Raw genomic sequence first — 20000 nt, forward strand, 5'->3', positions numbered from 1 at the left:
AGTTGCTGAATCATAACAGTTGCAAGGAAAATGTTGTCAGTATCTTCAAGGTTTCAGCTTGTTCACCTACATCAGAGTGGCTAGTGAAGTTGATTAAGCTGAAGCCTTAAAGTCTTTGCCACTCTTTCTCCTTGTAAAAGTATAATAGACATGTACTCAACTAGAAAGTATTAAATAATACTTCTGTTTATTGTTAAAATGTTTTTATATATAATGTAACACAGTTGTAGTGCACCTGAACACTATACAATAAGTTCATTATATATTGATATATCTGTGTGTAAAAGTGAGATCCAAGGATACAAATGTAGGAAGTTAGTGAACTTTGAGCAGTCGACAGAAGTATAAAAAACAACTTTCAGGAACAATAATGGTATCTTAACTTTGAATTTAATCCCAGATGACTATGAAATGACTTGGTAATGGTGAAGTGGAAAGCATCAACTTTCACTCATTGCTATCATTGTTGTCATCATCATCATTGTTTTAACATCCATTTTATCATGCTTGTATGTGCCAGATGAAATTTGTTGAGGCAGATTTTCTACAGCAAGACAATATTTCTTCTTTTAGTCCTTCAAGCACAAACAGCACAGTGCTCACAGCATGATTTCCTGGGAAGATTGCAAACAAATGATGCCACTGTCTTTGTATGATGGTGATGTTTGTTTACAATTTGCATACAATGCCAAGACAAGGATACATGAACAAACTCATACTCTGTGCACACACACACAAATATGCACATGCATATGCATTCAATCACGCACACACCTTTACATATACAACAGGCTTCTTGTCACTTTCTATCTACCAAATCCACTCTCAAGCCTTTGGAGTGGGCCAGAAAAAAAGGTGTAATCTTCCTTTTCATTTCTAGAATTCAAAACAAATTTTGTAATAATAATTACTATTTTTTTGCTCTTCCCTGTTACACCCCTGATCCCCCCTCCCATTCTCTCTTCTAAAATGTGAGCAGCCATGTAGCTCCTCCACAGCAAGAAACCTATTCTACTCTGGTCCCTTTTCTCATACTTTAACCCCTCATACTCTAGTATAAAGTTGCCTCTTTCAAGGTTCGTTGTCTTGCAAGCTGTATGCTGACTTCATTAGTGCTGGTGGCTCAGAAAAAAGCACCCAGTATACATAATATAAAGTGGTTCGTACTAGGAAGGTCGTTCAACCATAGAAACCATACCAAAGCAGACACTGCAGCACAATGCAGTCTTTGGAAACATTGGATCCTATCAAACTGTTCTGCTCATGCCAACATGGAACATGGACGTTAAATGACAATGATAATGATGAAATTAATTTATTTGAAATGATTTCCTTTGTAAAAAATGTTAAGAAGTGTATATTTATTTTTGATAGGGTCATTTTCTGAAGCTATTTGCTTCACTTACATTATGAAAATATGCCACAAGAAAAGCATAAATACCACAATTTTGTACCCCTACTTTTTTTTCTACTCTCATTCCTGGTAAACCTGAGAATTTGTGCCTCATCAATTAAAAAAAACAAAAACAAAAATACAAAAACTGTTGGCTACCTTGATTTCATTGTTTTGTTACTCAACCCTTTAGCATTCAGATTACTTTGTCTCATGTAATGCCTATTTGTTCACATTGTTTTGAATTAATTGTGCGTTATCTCATAGCTTGAAGATTTTGATGATGTGATCTTTTATTTTTAGAATGATGCTGTAGGATAAGTGTGAGAAGCTGGATCTGACTGGTTTAAATGCTAAAGGGTTAAATTTCTCTTTTTGTTTTGTTTAATTGTATTTGTTTTGTTGTTGTGCCAGCAATTGTCAACCAATTGCTACTACTGCTACTACTCTATGAAAAGGCCTGTAAATAGATCATTGATGGATGCGTTCAATTGCTGATTACTTGAAGTTCCTTGAACAAAGGTTGTTCTGGTGAAGATGTAATGTCTTTGGGCAAAAACAGTTAACTTTATTTAACTTTAAACAAAAAAGATCAGTATTACCTTGTAGCAATATTCAATTATCTGTTCATTTTTTTTTCATTTTTTAAAAATTCCTTTTAACCCTATCATATGGGCTAGGCCTGTTTTAAAGGCCACTCTATTTTCTTGAACAAATTTTCCATAGTGTTGTTTTTACTTCTTTTTTCTTTTCTTTTAATTAAATTCTGTAAAATCTGGAAAAATCTTTAATTGTTCTGTATTTAATACATAAAAAAATATATATATTAAAAAAATGAGCTAAAAAAGCAAACATTACTTCCTGGTTTTTGTTTATGGTAATGAAATGCCTTTTATAATGAAATTATATCCATCATCTCATCCTTTTTAAAAATAAATTTTAACCAGGAAAAAGCAAAAAGGCTACATGTTTACATGAAAGAAAACTAAATGCAATAGTAATATTTTGGTTTGGTTTCTTTACAGCATTTTTGATTTTAAACCTTGTTTGGGTGGATTTGACTGTTCATGTGTTGGCATCAATAAAATAAGTACCACTGATATTAGGATCAATCTTATAAATGAATAATTCCTACCAATAATTGGTCAGCTGAAATGACAAATCCTTGTTGTAATTATTAATGTTTAATACACTAGGCACCATCTAAGGCAGTGAGCTTGCAGAACTATTAGCATGCCAGATAAAAATGCTTAACGGCATTTCATCCATCTTTATGTTCTGAGTTCAAATTCCACCAAGGTTGACTTTGCCTTTCATCCCATTTGGGGGTTGATAAAATAGGTACCAGTTGAACACTGGTATTGATGTAATTGACTTATGCCCTCCCTCGAACTTGATGGCCTTATGCCAAAATTTATAATCAATGTAATTATTAATGGTAGCATTGTAAGGCAAGAAATAAGCTGCTGATAAAAGATTGCAATCTGGTTTTAATTCTTAGCTTCTGCATATTTATTTCACTTACCATATCAATACTCTTGGAAAAAGCATGAACATCACACTTTACCAAATTTCCCTTCCCCATTGTGCTGAGTCAAAAGAATGAATATTTTAGCAGCTCAGTGATTCCCAGGTGCGTGTTTTGCAGTATTCAACTTTACATCTTTTAAGGTAATCCTCCTGTAGCTGACTTCCATTCTATCAATCCCAACAGCATGGATAATATAATAGTAATATACCAAGATCAGTTCAGTTGATTTTAATTGCTTCATATGCAAATTTGGCCTCATCTTTTAACTGTGTAATTCAGTGCCTTAGAGGAAAGATATAAGATCTTTGTAAATGAAGACTTATAATTTAATTTTCATTCTCAGCTTTGTCATTTCATTTTCCTCTTAAACTAAATAGTATCGTTAGAAATAGCATGAATATCATAACATCCAATTCCACTACTTCTAAACATATAAGGCTATTTTATTTATACTTTGTGAAAAGAAAGCAATAGGTCAACATTGTAGAAAAACTTCCTTTCTTGAGGTTTAACCCTATAAATTGGTTTTAGTTGTCAATGGAAACCATTCCACTTTGCACATATTGATAATACTGCAATAAGGGCATACTCTGTGTGTGTTTGTGTTTGTGTCTGTTAGGGTGTAGGACTCACAACCATAAGGATATAGGATCAATTCCCTTGGACTTATTCTAATGTAAGAATAGGCATTTCTTGTCAAAATATCACCTACTTTCATATGCAAAGTAACACCAGATCTCCTGACCAATTCTTCAAAATAATGATATGTAAGTGTATCTCTCATTGTAGAAAATTTTTAAAGTTTAAATCTTATTTTACTTTATGTGGAATGAAAGTTTAACGAATAAAACTCTTTTGTGTTATTTCAAATTCTCTGAATTTCTTCACATCCCATCTCTTTCTAAAACATTTAATGATTTCTTCTCTGTCTCCATTTTAAAATCATTTTCTGTAAATTTTGGTAGACTTAACCTGTCACCTAGTTTAACATCAGGACTTGGCATCCTAAAGTGCCTTTAGCAGAATCCATTCTGTTACAAGCACTTAGAGCAGATCCCTGGTTTGATGATACATCTTCCATCTCTCCAGTCATGAAGGTCATGCACGGTGCTTTCCCTCCTGACACATAGAGAAAAAAAAAGTTTTTTAAATAACGTATTTGAGTGTGTGTGTGTGTGTACATATATATATAGGTATATATATATATTGAGTGTGGAAGGATATATCATCCAGGCAGTTGACATATATATATCAGTTAAGTTCCAGTTAACAGCAAACCATAACGATCAGTATCTAACGTCTGTGACCACATTTAGTTGTTAGTCACTCGGTGAATTCTTCTGATGAATAATTCTATGTTCTCTTTACTGGACAGTAAAAATTGTCTGGCGTGTACTCTTTATTATTATTAATTGTATATATATTGCTGAGGTATTTTGAAACTAATAACCTGGTGTAGAACTCAATATACTTATGCTTCAGAACGAAGCATTAGTCAAGTACAGACATTTAATAAGAAAATGAGACAAAGGAATAAACAATTACGAATTTCATTAGCTTACTGACCAATCATGTGTAATAACAAGAGAAGTAAATCTCTGTAGCATTAAACAGGATTTTATTCAATTTATATATATATATATGTGCACACACACACACACAGGCATATATCTGTGGTGTTAAATTATTGGCCTGTTGCCCATGTAATCAAAGTCTGACAATTACTACAGCACAAAGGCTGTGCTCCTCCTGAGGAAGAAGCATTTCATGTTGCAGTTCCAGTCTGCTTTACTGACAGAAGATTAGTTTCACTCTTACTTGGACTGGAGAGAAGGGAGCATCCTACTATAATAATACTGGCTACAATAAAAATAACAAACATGGACATCATCATCATCATCATCATCATCATTTAACGTCCGCTTTCCATGCTAGCATGGGTTGGACGGTTCAACTGGGGTCTGGGGAGCCCGAAGGCTGCACCAGGCCAGTCAGATCTGGGAGTGTTTCTACAGCTGGATGCCCTTCCTAACGCCAACCACTCCGAGAGTGTAGTGGGTGATTTTATGTGCCACCGACACAGGTGCCAGACGAGGCTGGCGAACGGCCACGCTCGGATGGTGTTTTTATGTGCCACCGACACAGGTGCCAGACGAGGCTGGCGAACGGCCACGCTCGGATGGTGTTTTTATGTGCCACCGACACAGGTGCCAGACGAGGCTGGCGAACGGCCACGCTCGGATGGTGTTTTTATGTGCCACCGACACAGGTGCCAGACAAGGCTAGCAGACGACCACGCTCGGATGGTTTTCTCGTGTGCCACCGGCACTGGTACCACAAAGATACAAATTTCATTGATGTTCATCTATTTTGATTTTGTTTGATTTTTTGATTTGATTTGATTTTGATTTTTGATTTTCACTTGCCTCAACAGGTCTTCACAAGTGTCACAAGAAGGAAGGTATGCACAGGTGGACTGACTACGTCCCAGGTAGGGGCCACGGGTTATGGCCTGACTAGTCTTGCCGGGTCTTCTCATGCACAGCATACTTCCATAGGTCTCGGTCTCTAGTCATTTCCTTGGTGAGACCTAAAGATCGAAGGTCGTGCTTCACCACTTCGTCCCAGGTTTTCCTGGGTCTACCTCTTCCACAGGTTCCCTCAACTGCTAGGGTGTAGCACTTTTGCACACAACTATCTTCAGCCATTCTCGTCATATGACCATACCAGCGCAGCCGTCTCTCTTGCCCACCACAACTGACGCTTCTTAGGTTCAACTTTTCTCTCAAGGTACTTACACTCTGACGATTATGAACACTGACATTACACATCCATCGGAGCATACTGGCTTCATTTTTTGCGTGCTTACGCATATCCTCAGCAGTCACGGCCCATGTTTCACTACCATGTAGCATGGCTGTACGAACACATGCATCATACAGTCTGCCTTTTACTCTGAGCGAGAGGCCTTTTCTCACCAGCAGGGGTAAGAGCTCTCTAAACTTTGCCCAGGCTATTCTTACTCTAGCAGTTACACTTTCAGCACACCCACCCCCGCTACTGACTTGGTCTCCTAGGTAGCGGAAGCTATCAACTACTTCTAGTTTGTCTCCCTGGAACGTGGTAGAAGTTGGTCTCTGCACGTTTCCAGAGTTTATTTCTCCTGAGCATCTGCCACATACGAAAACTATCTTCCCAGTTAGCCTACCTTTGACATTGCTGCACCTCTTATGTGTCCATAGCTTACACTTGGTGCACCTTATAGAGTTTCTACCTACACCTTTTTTACAGATCGAGCCGGGCCATCTACCTGAAGTCGTTTGTGGTTGGTCCACCTTCCTACTTATTAGGACTTTGGTTTTGGCTAGGTTGATTCTAAGGCCCTTCGATTCTAATCCTTGTTTCCACACCTGAAACTTCTCCAGTTCTGATAGTGACTCAGCAATTAGAGCAAGGTCATCAGCATAGAGGAGCTCCCAGGGGCATCCTGTCTTGAATTCTTCCGTTATTGCCTGGAGGACTATGATAAATAGGAGGGGGCTGAGGACTGAACCTTGGTGGACCCCAACCTCTACCCGGAATTCTTCACTGTACTCGTTGCCTACCCTCACCTTACTAGCAGCGTCTCTGTACATGGCTCGCACAGCTCTCACTAACCATTCATCTATCCCTAGTTTCCTCATTGACCACCAGATAAGGGATCGGGGGACCCTGTCAAAGGCTTTCTCCAAGTCAACAAAAGCCAGGTACAAGGGCTTACCTTTGGCTAGGTATTTCTCCTGCAGCTGTCTTACCAGGAATATAGCATCAGTAGTACTTTTCCCTGACACGAACCCAAACTGCATATCATCTAAGCTAACACTCTCTCTAATTAATTGGGCTATAACCCTCTCCGTAACCTTCATTACCTGATCCAACAGCTTGATGCCCCTGTAGTTATTTGTATCTAGGGCGTCACCTTTACCTTTGTAGCAGTTGACTATTATGCTGCTACACCAGTCATTGGGTATGACTCCTTCGTGTATCACCTGGTTAACTATACGGGTGACTATGCTATAGCCGACACTACCAGATATTTTGAGCATCTCTGCAGTAATTCCTGATGGGCCTGGGGCTTTCCCTGTCTTCATGCTTCTAATTGCCTTAGCTACCACGGGACTATCAACTCGGATAGCTGGTCCCTCTGTTGGGTCGACATTCGGCAGACTCTCTTTATCCCATTCATTTTCCTCATTCAGCAACCTTTCATAGTGGCTTCTCCAAGCCTCTCTCTTTGCATCCTCATTTAGCGCAAGTGAACTGTCATCCTTGCGAACACATTTCTCTCCTACCACATCACGATTCTCTCTCACACACTGTCTTGCAACACGAAATACCTCAAGTCTTTCATCCTCACGGCGCAGGACATTGGCAAATTTTCTCTTATCTGCTTCCCCTCTGGCTAGATAGACCTGTCTCCTAGCTTCCCTTCTGGCAGTCTGATACACTTCCCTGCTACCCCCGTTCTTCCAGGCCTTCCAAGCCTGTTTCTTTTGTCTAATAGCCCAGTCAACAATATTGTTCCACCACCACGTTATTTTGGGTCTTAAAGGGACTTTGCACCAGCCACAGATCTGGTCAGTGGCTTTCAGCAGGTTGTCCCTCAGAAGCGTCCAGTTGTCTTCTACCCCATGCATAGCTATACCCCCTTCCATTTCGTCAAAGGCTTCAAGTAACATGTCTCTAAATCTCTGTCCATTCGCAGGGTCTTTAAGCTTCCAGACCCTTCTTCTCCATGTCGGTCGTCTTCTAGTCACCCTCTTATTCCTGATCCTAAAGTCACTAACTACCAGTCTATGTTGTGGGGTGCATTCTTCGCCTGGGAAGGTTTTGGCATTTATAAGCAGACATCTTTCCCTTTTTCTGGCAAGGATGTAGTCGATTTGGCTAGTATGCCGGCCCGATCGGTAGGTGACCAGGTGGCTTGTTGGTTTCCTGAAGTTAGTGTTGCAGACCATAAGACTATTCGCATCGCAGAACTCCAGCAGCCTGGTTCCCTCCTCGTTGCGGGAACCATAACCGTAGCCTCCATGTACGCCATGGAAGCCCCCAGCATGTCGTCCAACATGCCCATTGAAATCACCAGCCACAAAGAGAAGGTCCCTGTTGTTCGTCAATAAGGTGGTCTGCAGTAGGGTGTCATAGAAACTGTCTTTCTGTCCATCGGGTAGCCCTGGCTGAGGGGCATAGGCCGATATAATGGTTGCTAATCTATTATGAAGTGCTATTCTAATCTTAAGTATTCTGTCACTTACTCTGATTACCTCAATTACTCTATCTACCCATTTCTCAGCAATAAGTATACCCACACCACCAACCCCGTCAGTGTTCCCTGCCCAGAAAATCTTGTACCTGTGTTCCTTGCCTGTGAGGAACCTAGCAGATCCTCCTCTCCACCTTATTTCTTGCATGCAACATACATCAACCCGTCTCCGTTCAAGCATCTCGACTATCTCGCCAGACCTACCTTTCAGAGTGCCAACGTTGAGGGTGCCCACCCTGAGGGTGTGGAAGGTATGGGCCCGAGAGGCCCAGGGACGGGGAGCAGTGGCGTCATGTACCTGAAAAGAAAATATAATTTTGTTTATATGTTCTCACATACACGTGTTTTTATATTTGTGTGTGTATGTGTACACAGCAGAAAACTGTATTGTTGACACTAAGAAAATATGTCAAATTGATAATATATAAAGTGGTTGACAGTTGGTAGGATATCTAACAAAATGTGTTGCAGTGTGCAGTTATGTCCCCCTTGGTATAGACATTCACTTTGCATTTCATCCTTCCGAACTGGATAAAATACATATCTGTCATGTACTGGGATTGATTCAGTCGGCTGTGACATTGTGTAAAAATTAACATCTTGAGTTTCCTTTTAGTGTAATTTTATCTTTGAATGGGAACAGGTATGACTGTGTATGTAAGAAGTTTACTTCACAACTACATGGTTTCAGGTTCAATCCCACTGCACAATATCTTGAAGAGGTATCTTCTACCATAGCTTTGAAGCAACCAATGCCTTGTGAGTGAATTTGGTAGAGAGAAATTGTGTGGAACCCTGTTGCATATGCATATGTATGTATGTACATGTTTGTTTCCCCTCATTCTTTGACCTCAGGTTTGTTGGTTTGTTAATGGCCCTGAAAAGGATGTAAACACTCAGCCAAAATATGGTCAGCTCTAAACAGACTGGATGTTATCTGGAAATCAACCCTGTCAGACAACCTTAAGAGGAATTTTTTTCCATGCAGCAATAGAGTCAATCTTTTTATATGGAGCAACAGCCTGGATGTTAACCAAAACACTAATCCAAGTTAGATGGAACTTACACCTGAATGTTAAGAACAGTCTTAAAAATATCTTGGAGAATTCATCCTGCTAAGAAACAGCTGTTTGGAGATCTGCCTGCTTCCAACATCATAAGGGGAAGGTACTTACATTTTGTGGAATGTTGCTGGCAAGCTGTACAAGAGCTGGCAAAGTGACCTACTGCTATGGATGCCAAAGCATGGCTGTACTCAAGATGGCCATCTGAACATGATGTATGTAGATCAACTCAACAGAGTCACTGGATGCTTCCTTGAAGACCTCTCTCAACTAATGCAGGACCAAGATGGATGGTATGTGCAGGATAAAAATGTCTGAGTGAGCTCAACCAAATGATGATGGAGCATAGTAGTTTTGTAAAAAGAGACTGATAGAATAAGTACCATAAAAAAAAAAGTTCTGGGGTTGATTTACTTAACTCTTTAAGGTGGTGCTCCAAGCATGGCTTCAGTCCAATGAGTGAAACAAGTGAAAAAAAAACCCAACATAATACGATGACATATTATTCTTAACGTTCTGGCAGGTTAGATGGCGAACTAGCAGAATCGTTAGCATGTGAGGCAAAATGCTTGGCGGCATTTTGTCTATCTTTACATTCTCAGTTCAAATTCCACCAAGGTCAACTTAACCTTTTATCCTTTTGGGGCTGATAAAATAAGTACCAGTTGAGGACAGGTTGATGCAATCAACTTACTCCTTCCCCTGAACTTGCTGGCCTTATGCCAAAATTTGAAACCAATATGTTCTGGCACATTCAAACACAGCTATGCTAATCTGTCATGTTTGTCGCAGAATAGCTTTTTTGACAAATATTTGTGAATCCATGAATACACAAGTCATCCTTCTGAATCTCACTATTCACTGTGCACCAATGCTTTTAACATAGCACTGGTGCCTAGTTGAAAGCACTGGCGCTGGTGCCACATAAAAAGCACTCAGTACACTGTGGAGTGGCATTAGGAGGAGCATCAAACCATAGAAGCTATGCCAGAACAAACAATGGAGCCTGGTGCAGTCCCTGACCTTACTAGCTCTGGTCAAACAATCCAACCCTTGTCAGCATGGAAGACGGGTGTTGATGATGATGATGATATATATATATGGCTTGATGCTCTTCTATATATATACAGGGTGCAATGGGTAAATTGTTGCCATTTTATATTTTCAATTTTGCACATTATTTTTGATTTTGTTGATTACACAGTATAGAAGGGTCAGTTGGGCAATCTGTGGGAAAGACAGCACCATGATGCAATTCGTTCAACCAGAAATTTGCTATACTGCTTGACATTCATGCTGAAAGCTCCAATATGAACATTTCAAAGTGTTTGGGTGTCAATCTGAGGACAGAGCAGAGGATTCGGGAAGAGTTGGATGAGTCTATGGTGATTACAAAGGTATGGCAGCTTGGAAAACTCACTCTGATCATTCTGAAAGAACTCCTGAATTTGTTGGTGAGATCCAGGCCATGATTGACGATTCCTCCAAGTCAATCAGGGACATTGCCAGGGAATTGGGAGTGTCTGAGTTTCTTATAAGGCAGGTAGTGCATGAAGACATTTGGGTTTTCTATTAGATGAGAAAGGGCCAATTTTTATCCCAAGCCATGAAAGACAAGAGGAAAGACTGTGCTATGGAACTTTTGAAGAAACTCAAGCATCCCCCTCCAACTGAACATGATTTGGTTTTTCTCTCTCTCAGTATCATGGATTACAGATCTAAAACCTCTTCCCTTGTAATTGTTTCTACTGTTTGCCATGGGGGCATATTAAAATACATTACCACCATTGAACTTGAAACCTTGTGGTTGGGAAGCAAACTTCTTAACCACTCAGCCACAACTGCATCAGACACATGTTTGAAAATAACATACCATTATATACTTGCTATCTATTTGTATATGTCTCTCTATTCTCCTATTCTCTCTCAAATCTTTCTTACTTATCAACATAATGGATTGGTTGAACTGTAAGAATGTCAGTCCAGATGCCTAGCAGTAGGTATTTATTTAAGCTCTTTGTGTTCTAAGTTCAAATCCTGCCATGGTCTAACTTGAACGTAGATTTAATCTATCACCTGGTTTAACACCACCACTTGACACCTTTGATGACTTTAGCAGTCTCTTCTGTTGCAATCATTTCAGTCAGATCTCCAGCTTAAGGATATTTCCCTCCCTTCAAGTCTCAGAGGCCCTTTAACAGCTATTGAGCATTGCTCTCCATACTGACTGAAAGCAAAAATGAAAAATATAACTTAAATGTAGTCTCAGCTTGACTTAGACATCTTGGCAATTGTTTTTGCCACTCAGTTAATGTGGTCAGTCATTAACTCACTGACTAGCCACATGTTAACATCTTAACAATTATCTCTGAAACTCTATCACTTTGAATTAACAACTTCCTTATTCTGAAGATGATTTACTAATTATACATGTCATATATTGGGAACAGCACCCACTCCTTGTGTATATATGCTTTTGGTTGGAGGAGCCAAGCCAAAAGGAATTACAAATGAAATGAGATGAATGGGAACATGTAGGACAAAGTGATGAGAAAGGATCTACAGATGTTGAAACTTACAGAGGGGATGATGGGACTGAAACTCCTGGTGGTTTGCTGTGCTTGAGAAGACATGCCAAGCTAAGTAAAAACGTAGTTGTCTTTGCATACAGGCTTATTCCCAGCATCCCCCTCCAGCTGAGCAATCCCAGTCTTGCAGACTCTTGGGTGCTGGTGTCACATAAAACACACCTGTATTGGTACCACATAAACACTCAGTAAAGTGGTTGGTGTTAGGAAAGCATCCAACTGTAAAAACCATTTCAAAACAGACATGGAGCCTGGGTAGGTCTTCAGCTCCTGTCAAACTATCCTGCCAACATGGAAAATGGACATTAAATGATAATGATGATGACGAGGTCCCCAGACCCATCTACTGAAGTAGTATCTTAAATACAAGCTAATTCTGACCATGTCAGCCTCTCCAATTTGTGCCAGTATGGAAAAAGGACATAAAATGATGATGACTGAGTCAAACAAGTAAGAAGAGTTACAATGACCATGATTCTTTTTTAGGGTCATTGTGATTGGTTGGAAGGTTCCCCTTAGACCTGGAAACCAGGCATGAATATTTGTAACAAATTGGACAGTGCTCAAAACCTTTTAAATGTCAATATTGAAATGTAGACGTTACTATGTATGTATGTAGCCTCCGAGTATAAAATGTAATAATGAAAAAGACCACTTGAGCTCCTTCCAAGTTTGAAATTCACAACATAGAAATGTCGCTGTTTGCTTTGGTTAAAACAATTGCTAGCTTCAAAAAATTATTTTTTAAAAAACATTTTTGGTGCCATATTTCTTTTGAAATGCACTGCTTTTGTTGCATTTAATTTTGAAAATAATGAATTTAATAAAGTAACTTAGTCATTATTATGTTTTAATTTAGAACATAAATGAACATGAAATTTTGATGGAAGGTTTTTAGATCACTTTAAAACAAGTAGTTTGTATCATAGAACCAGGAGCAATCTCAGACAGGCTGGTATGGAAAGGGTTAAAGAATGTCTTTCAAACTGCATAGATTTATTTTTTCAAACAAACAAATTAGGGAAAAGTTCTAACTGACATCTTGGTAACAAATATAAATTGTGTTTCAGTGTTTTAAATCAATTGTACAGACAAGAAATGAATTAGGAGACATATCAAGGGAGATAACTAGGTATCCTTGAATAAATAAAAGACGAGATAAAATGCTATTCAGTCAGCAACCTTAACTGCTGTATATTAGATTTAAGTCAGGTTTTTGTGTTTGCCTATGATTCATGCCAATCAAATAACAGTGCCTGGCAATTTTTGATGAGTTTGAGCAAACTTAACTATGACACTCAAAACAAATGAGGGTGTTTTGATTTGGTTGCTTGATGTGCTAGAAATAGCAAAATTTCTCTCAAATTATAGCCTATCATCTTAAAAAAGGGTAGGACACATTAGATAATATAGTTTTAGGCTAGTTTGAAAAAGATGAAATGGTCACAGCTACATTTCAACATACTATTTCTACATTCTCAACTGATATAAAAACAGTGTACTTGAACAGTAATATAGTAACAAAAGGGTTAAAATACTTAGAATTGCATTTAATGACCAATATCAAGGAAAAAAAAAAGACAGCCAAGTTTCTACAGAGAACTGGGTGAAAAAATGTGAGTCACTGAATTCAGTTTTCTACAATAAATGGTGAGTGTTGTCTTTTTTTACTGTTATGTACTTTTGTTTGGTATTTATTAGTTTTCTTGGGATTATTTCTCTCTCCAAAATTCAAAATATTCCAATAGCAAATAGCTCATAGCTTTTAATGAAGTAAACAGTCTCTCTCACTTTCTAAGTTAGTGGAATGATAATTTCTCAGATTGCTGACATGCATTTTCCATTCCTCTGTCATCCATGGCATTTGTAAGCTCTTGGAAAGTGCATTTAGTGCTTTTTAGCAAATTGATTGTAGTGTTTTGTTGATCTACCACTTTCCTTTTTACCATGAGAAGGTTTTGAGAAAGTACCACAGAACTCCAGCCAGTAATTAAAGTTCTATCTCTCTGTAGATAATCTCCAAATAATAGGCTACTTACCTGATAAGAAACAGCTATTCACTTATATTATCACAATCCTGATATTGTTCTACTGGATTTTCTTTGTACTTCATTGGTGGAACAAATGTAATAGGCTACAGTCACTTACCTTATAATTTGATGAAGAGGACATAATTCTATTAAACAAGATCTCTTAACTGTTAGGATGGACAAGAGTCTATATTTCTCTGTGGGAGCCACATCAGGCTCCATTGTTTGTCTTGGCATGGTTCCTATGGCTAGATGCCTTTTATGTGGCACCAATATCAATTCTGCTGTGGTGGATGGGTCTTCTTGAGACTGCCAGATATCTCTGTCGTTTATACATGTGCATGACAGGCTCCTATAGTTTTCTTCTACTATTTTCATTCACAAAGCATAGATCATCTCAAGAATGTTGTAGACAACAGTTGGCCCTGGTGCCATGCTGCAGGAATGAACTTGAAATCAACTGGTAGTGAAGTGCACTACTGTGGTTAAGAAATTCATTTTGCAACTAGTTGGTTTTGGATTCATTCTTTCAGCATGGTGCTATAGGCAACTGTTGTCTATAACAGTCTCAATATGACTAGTTCCTTATGAATGAAAAGGATAGAAGGAAATGTCTGAAAATCTATATTGTGTGTGTGTATAGATAGATAGATATTTCCACATCCAATTCATCCCAATATGGAATATAAGTGTAAAATATTGATGTGTTTATTATATATGAAATAAAGATGATGATTATCACTGTAATTCTATGTCCACTTTCCAAGCAAACATGGTCCAAACCAATCCTTATTCAAACAACACTAAGGACATTGTTTTTTCGGTTTTACATCATAATCTCTGTTCATTTAAGGCGATTGTATTTGAGAAAGTGAATAGAAGATTGGTTGGGGAAGTGAAAGGGGAGAGAGAGAGAGTATGAGAGTGATGGGAGATAAAAAGTGAAAGAATTTTTAGGAGAAGGAAACAGTGAAAACTATAAGATGACAGGAGGTTATAAGTTGATTGCTGGCTAGTACTTTATTTTATTAACCTTGAAAGGATGAAAGACAAAGCTGATCTTCACAGGATTTGAATCATCATCATTTTATGTTCACTTTCCATGCTGGCATGGGGTAGATCCATTCTAATTTTTCAGACTAAGCAAAAGCCTCAAACAAAAGCTTAGTGGTTCTTGAATGATGTCATGTGGATTTATTAAAGTATAATTTATAATTTAAGCTTTTAGAAAATTTCTACTAATGCTAGAGTCTTGATAAAACATGTAATTCATAAGTTTCTTAAATTCAAGCAGAATTAATGATTTCTTATACTGGCATAAGGTCAGAAATTTGAGGAGGGAACAGTTGATTTCTATTGACCAAAGTACTTGGCTAGCACTTATTTTATTAACTTCAAAAGGATGAAAAATCAAGTCAACTTTGGCAAGATTTGAACTCAGAATGTAAAGAACTGTAGCTAAATACCTCTAACATGTCTGCCATGAACTGTCTTTTACTCAAGTATGATTAACAAAATGGAGGAAGCAATAGTTTACTATATTTAAAAAAAAATATTTTTCATGTTAAAACAGTATTTTAACTTTTCATGCAAAGTATACCAGTAATTTTTTTAATTGTTCAATGCAGTACAAGGTCAAAAACGATTAAGAACCACTGCATTAGATAAGACACTTGTTATTTTCACTTCAGTTTTTATGCCTGTCCTCACATATAGCTATGAATGTTGGACTGGCAGAAAGAATATGGTCAGAAATACATGCAACCAAAATGGAGTTACTTCATAGGATATCTGGAGTAATGTTACTCAACAGTGTGCATAGCTTTTTTATGGCTGGGTTCTAACCCAGGCGGCAGCAACAAAGTCCACTTGCCACATCTCTCAGTCCAACTTCACTGCCTCAAGATCCTAGATACATTCCAGGTCAGTGTCTGCAATCATGTTGTTGATGTATATCTAACAATGTTTTCCTCTTTTTAAATAACCATGAAGTCGGTTCCACAAGACTAATTTGGATGCTCCCACTTCAGAGTGGCGGATGCAGAATAGATAGTCACAGCTGTCTTTGTTTGATCTTCTCACTAACTTTCAGCAGATCTCCATAAAGGCATTCATTTGTCATATGTTGTTGCATAGCTTAGAGATCCTGGAGTCTCTCCTGGTCAAGCCACTACTTCTCTGCATTGAGAGTTACAACTTTGATACTATGGGCATGTGATTAGAATGTTGCAGGAATGGATTGGAAAACAACTTCATTAAGCTGAGCCAAATGGCAGAAGTCCTAGGGGTAGACTAAGAACGTGATGGTTGGTATAATATCTATATAGTCTCTTTTTGTCACTTGTGAAACAGCTGGAAAGTGTAATGATAGTTGCTTCTGATAGGACTCTTTGGAAGAAGTGCCTGAGGACTCTACCCTTACAACCCACATAGAAATAGTGGATGGAGAAGATGGATGGATGAGTTAGATATGTCACTGTTTGTAACCACTGAAACTTACAAAACTTGACTGAAGACTTAATTATGCCAACATATTGTTGATAATCTCAGATTCTGGATTTCATTTTGAAGTTATAGATCAACCTAATCTGGATTAAGCCATTACAATACAATGCTCACACCACCAATCGGTGAAAGTACTTTTTACAAGAAACTTCAAGATATTGACTGTTATATATGTGTGTGTATACAATATACATACATACATGAAAAGAGGTTGAAAATGCACTTGGAGCCTTTAAAAAGATTCATTTAGATTTACCAAGTTGAGATAAATAATGCTATAGCTCCAGATCTCTATCTTACACTTCATTTGTTCGTGCATTCATTTTTTACATCCCCTTTTCCATGCTAGCATGGGTTAAATACATATATTAATGATGGCCTTCCTGAAGAAAGGGATCTCTTATTTCACATAACTTCAAAGATGTGAAGAGAGTGGATGATTTATTGATAGAAGTGAGAATGCTGCATATAGTAACTTCACACTATGTTTGAAAATTATGAAACTGGTGAAGTTGTATATGAATTTTTTCAAAGAGTTCAAGTGCATTTTAACTTCTTAATACTTCTATTCCTCCTTTAAAAAAAGCTTCTTTTCCTGTACATATACACATTTGTATGTATGCACAATGACAGTTATTATTTTAAAGCAAGTTTAAGAATAACAATGAAGCATTTATTGATGGTGGTGGTGATGGTGACTCTATATTGAGAGTAGAGTCAAATTTATAAATAAAATCAATGTCACCTGAGATTTTAAGTTTCATCTGATTGAATAAGTCATCAAGCAAACTTAAAGTCGCAGTTAACACAAATTTTATAAGTATTTAATGTTGACTTAGGGAAGAATGAGTACTCGATAACATAGAGATTAAGAATGTATTTATTTTGGTTGAGTCAGTCACTTGATACGTTGAGTTTTGCCTGAAGAGCCTGTATATTCGTAGGTGAAACTCAGAGTAGCAAGATGCTGAGTTGACCAAAATAAAATTAACACACATACCAGTAGACAAAATTTCAAAGGTAAAAATAATAGCATTGCTAGAGTGTGCATGGTTAGATTTTCAGCAAGAATTTTCAAATACTTTCCTTTAAATTATGTTAAATTCTATAAATATCTGAATATCTAACCACATGCATGCACACACACACAAATATATATATGTGCATGTATGTATGTTGATATTTGTCATGCTGAAGTTTCCAAGTAAGTTACATTAGAGTTTATCATGTGTTCATACTCTTGAAAGTTTTACTATGTTTACTCAGTTTCTCAGTAGTAGCAGGTATAAAATGATTGAATATTAAGTACTCTTTTAATGGTTCAATTTACACAATTGTATGTATATGTGTGTGTGTGTCTCTGTTAATATCTATCTACAGATACACAATGCACACACTCACACATCAAATGTGTGTGTGTTGTTTACATCACAAGAATTTAGAAATTTTGGAGACATGAAATAAATAGTTTATAACAGTGGAATGCAAAGTAGAAAACGCTACAACCGTGTAAATATTGGATCAAAAAACCTTTTGGATAAGAAAAGTCAAAAGCTGGACAGAACATCTGTCATGCATGCTTACAGAAGATGGATCTTGTGTTTCATGGGCAGCCTCCAATATTTTTGTATCCAAGGACTTTTATAACTCCATATTTACATGTTATTATTTATAGCTTTATCTACTTTGCATTTGACTATTAAAAACAATATATTTGATATTTATCTAAAGATCCATGAGAGAGAAAAGCAGGCACTCATATATTGATTAAAAGGGTAGGCATATAATTATTAATAGAACACAATATTATATTCTCATATCAGTCATTTTATCAATTAGTTTCATACCAGGAGTTGAGATAAACTCAACAATCATCTGAAAAGAATGAAAGGAAAAGCATAGCATGGGTTCTTTGTTACCGGAGGTCTGGAAAGGACTATCTCAACCCTTGTATGAAACCAATTGGTAAAGTGGTTGATATGAGAACATATTTATTTTGTTAATAATATATATATATCTCAAATCAGCAGAAGTTACAGAGTGACTCAAGAGCCAGGAGTTTCATGTGTTGGCACAAGTCACACACACATACATACAGAAAGAGAGAGAAAAATAATGCGACAAGCTCTAAGACTGGTTTCGAATCCATAGAGAGCTCAGATGTCTTGACATCTGAGACTCTTGAACACTTTCTGGTAAAAGAAGGAAAAAAAATTTTTTTTTCAAATTTTTGTTTTAGTTATTATTTATAACTATTTCAGTTGTGATTTTAAAATATATTTTAACAAATAATAATGTGAAGATTGCAGTGATGGTTATAATAATAATAATAATATCAACAATATTAAATGATAATAATAATAATGATAATATTGGTAAGTTTTAATTATTTAGAATTTTAATAAAAAATAAATAAAATTTCTAGGAGCAATAATAAAAATTAAAAACAAACAAACCTGATATTGCTTCTGTCTGTAACGAGCATGCACAGACATTAATACAAACACATACACACACTCATACGATACATATACACAGATGTATGTATATCTATATATCCATATATAACACAGAGGCACATACATAAATGAATAACAATTCTGTTGATGTTTCTCTTTCAAATTCCCTTATGGGCTAAACTATGTAAATTTGTTGTGAGATAGCTAATAATAATAATAATAATAATGGCACAAGGCCAACGATTTTGATGGGGGTGGGTTAATCAATGCCATTGATCCCAATACTTGACTGGTACTTATTTTATCCATCCCCAAAGGATGAAGGGGAAAGTTGACCTTGGCTGGACTTGAACTCAGAACATAAAGAACCAGAAGAAACAATGCATGGCATTTTTCTGATGCTCTTTTGAATCTGCCAGCTCTCCAAATAATAATAACGATAATAATAATTAAGTGTCTAACATAGGCTCAAAGCCACAAGTTCAGTTGGGGTGGGTGAGTTAAATCAATCCTTGTATGGTGCTTTATTTTATTGTCTCTCAAGACGATAGAAAGTAAAGTTCACCATGGTTGGATTTGAAACCAGAATGTAAAAGCTGGAAATAATAGTAGTAGTAATAATAATAATAATAATAATAATAAACAATAATGACATTCTAATATACATACACAGTCAAATATACACACGTGTGTGTGTATATATATATATATAATATATATATATATATATATATATATATATGTATGTATGAGCATGTATGTATATACAATTTCACTGACAGTGATTTCAGATACTTGCCAATGGTGGCCTCGTCCATCTGATAACACCACCATTGATAAAACTTTGAAGTCACGATCAATAAGGTTAACAATAAAATTTAACTACATTTATACTTGTTTTTTTTTCTTTAAGTTAATGTCACAGTTTTTATAATTTTTATATTGTATAATTATAAAATCTTTCTTTAACAATACATATAGTATATATACATATACACACATACATACATACATATACATGCACATATACACACTCACACACATACATATACATATACACACTCACACACGTAAACACACATATCACTTGTCAAAAGCCTTTTATTTTCAATGTTGATCTGTCCTGGT

General features: G+C 36.9%; 1 long non-coding RNA gene across 1 annotated transcript in view; it reads right to left on the reverse strand.

The window, feature by feature from the left end:
- Positions 1 to 16703: 16703 nt before the first annotated feature.
- LOC118761877 overlaps positions 16704 to 20000 on the reverse strand; it is a 9539-nt gene continuing 6242 nt past the window's right edge. The window contains exon 2 of the long non-coding RNA XR_004997705.1: positions 16704 to 17771. This is a non-coding gene — a long non-coding RNA (uncharacterized LOC118761877). The remainder of the gene's footprint in view (positions 17772 to 20000) is intronic.

This window comes from Octopus sinensis, linkage group LG2 (genome assembly GCF_006345805.1).
Source record: "Octopus sinensis linkage group LG2, ASM634580v1, whole genome shotgun sequence".
NCBI lineage: Eukaryota > Metazoa > Mollusca > Cephalopoda > Octopoda > Octopodidae > Octopus > Octopus sinensis.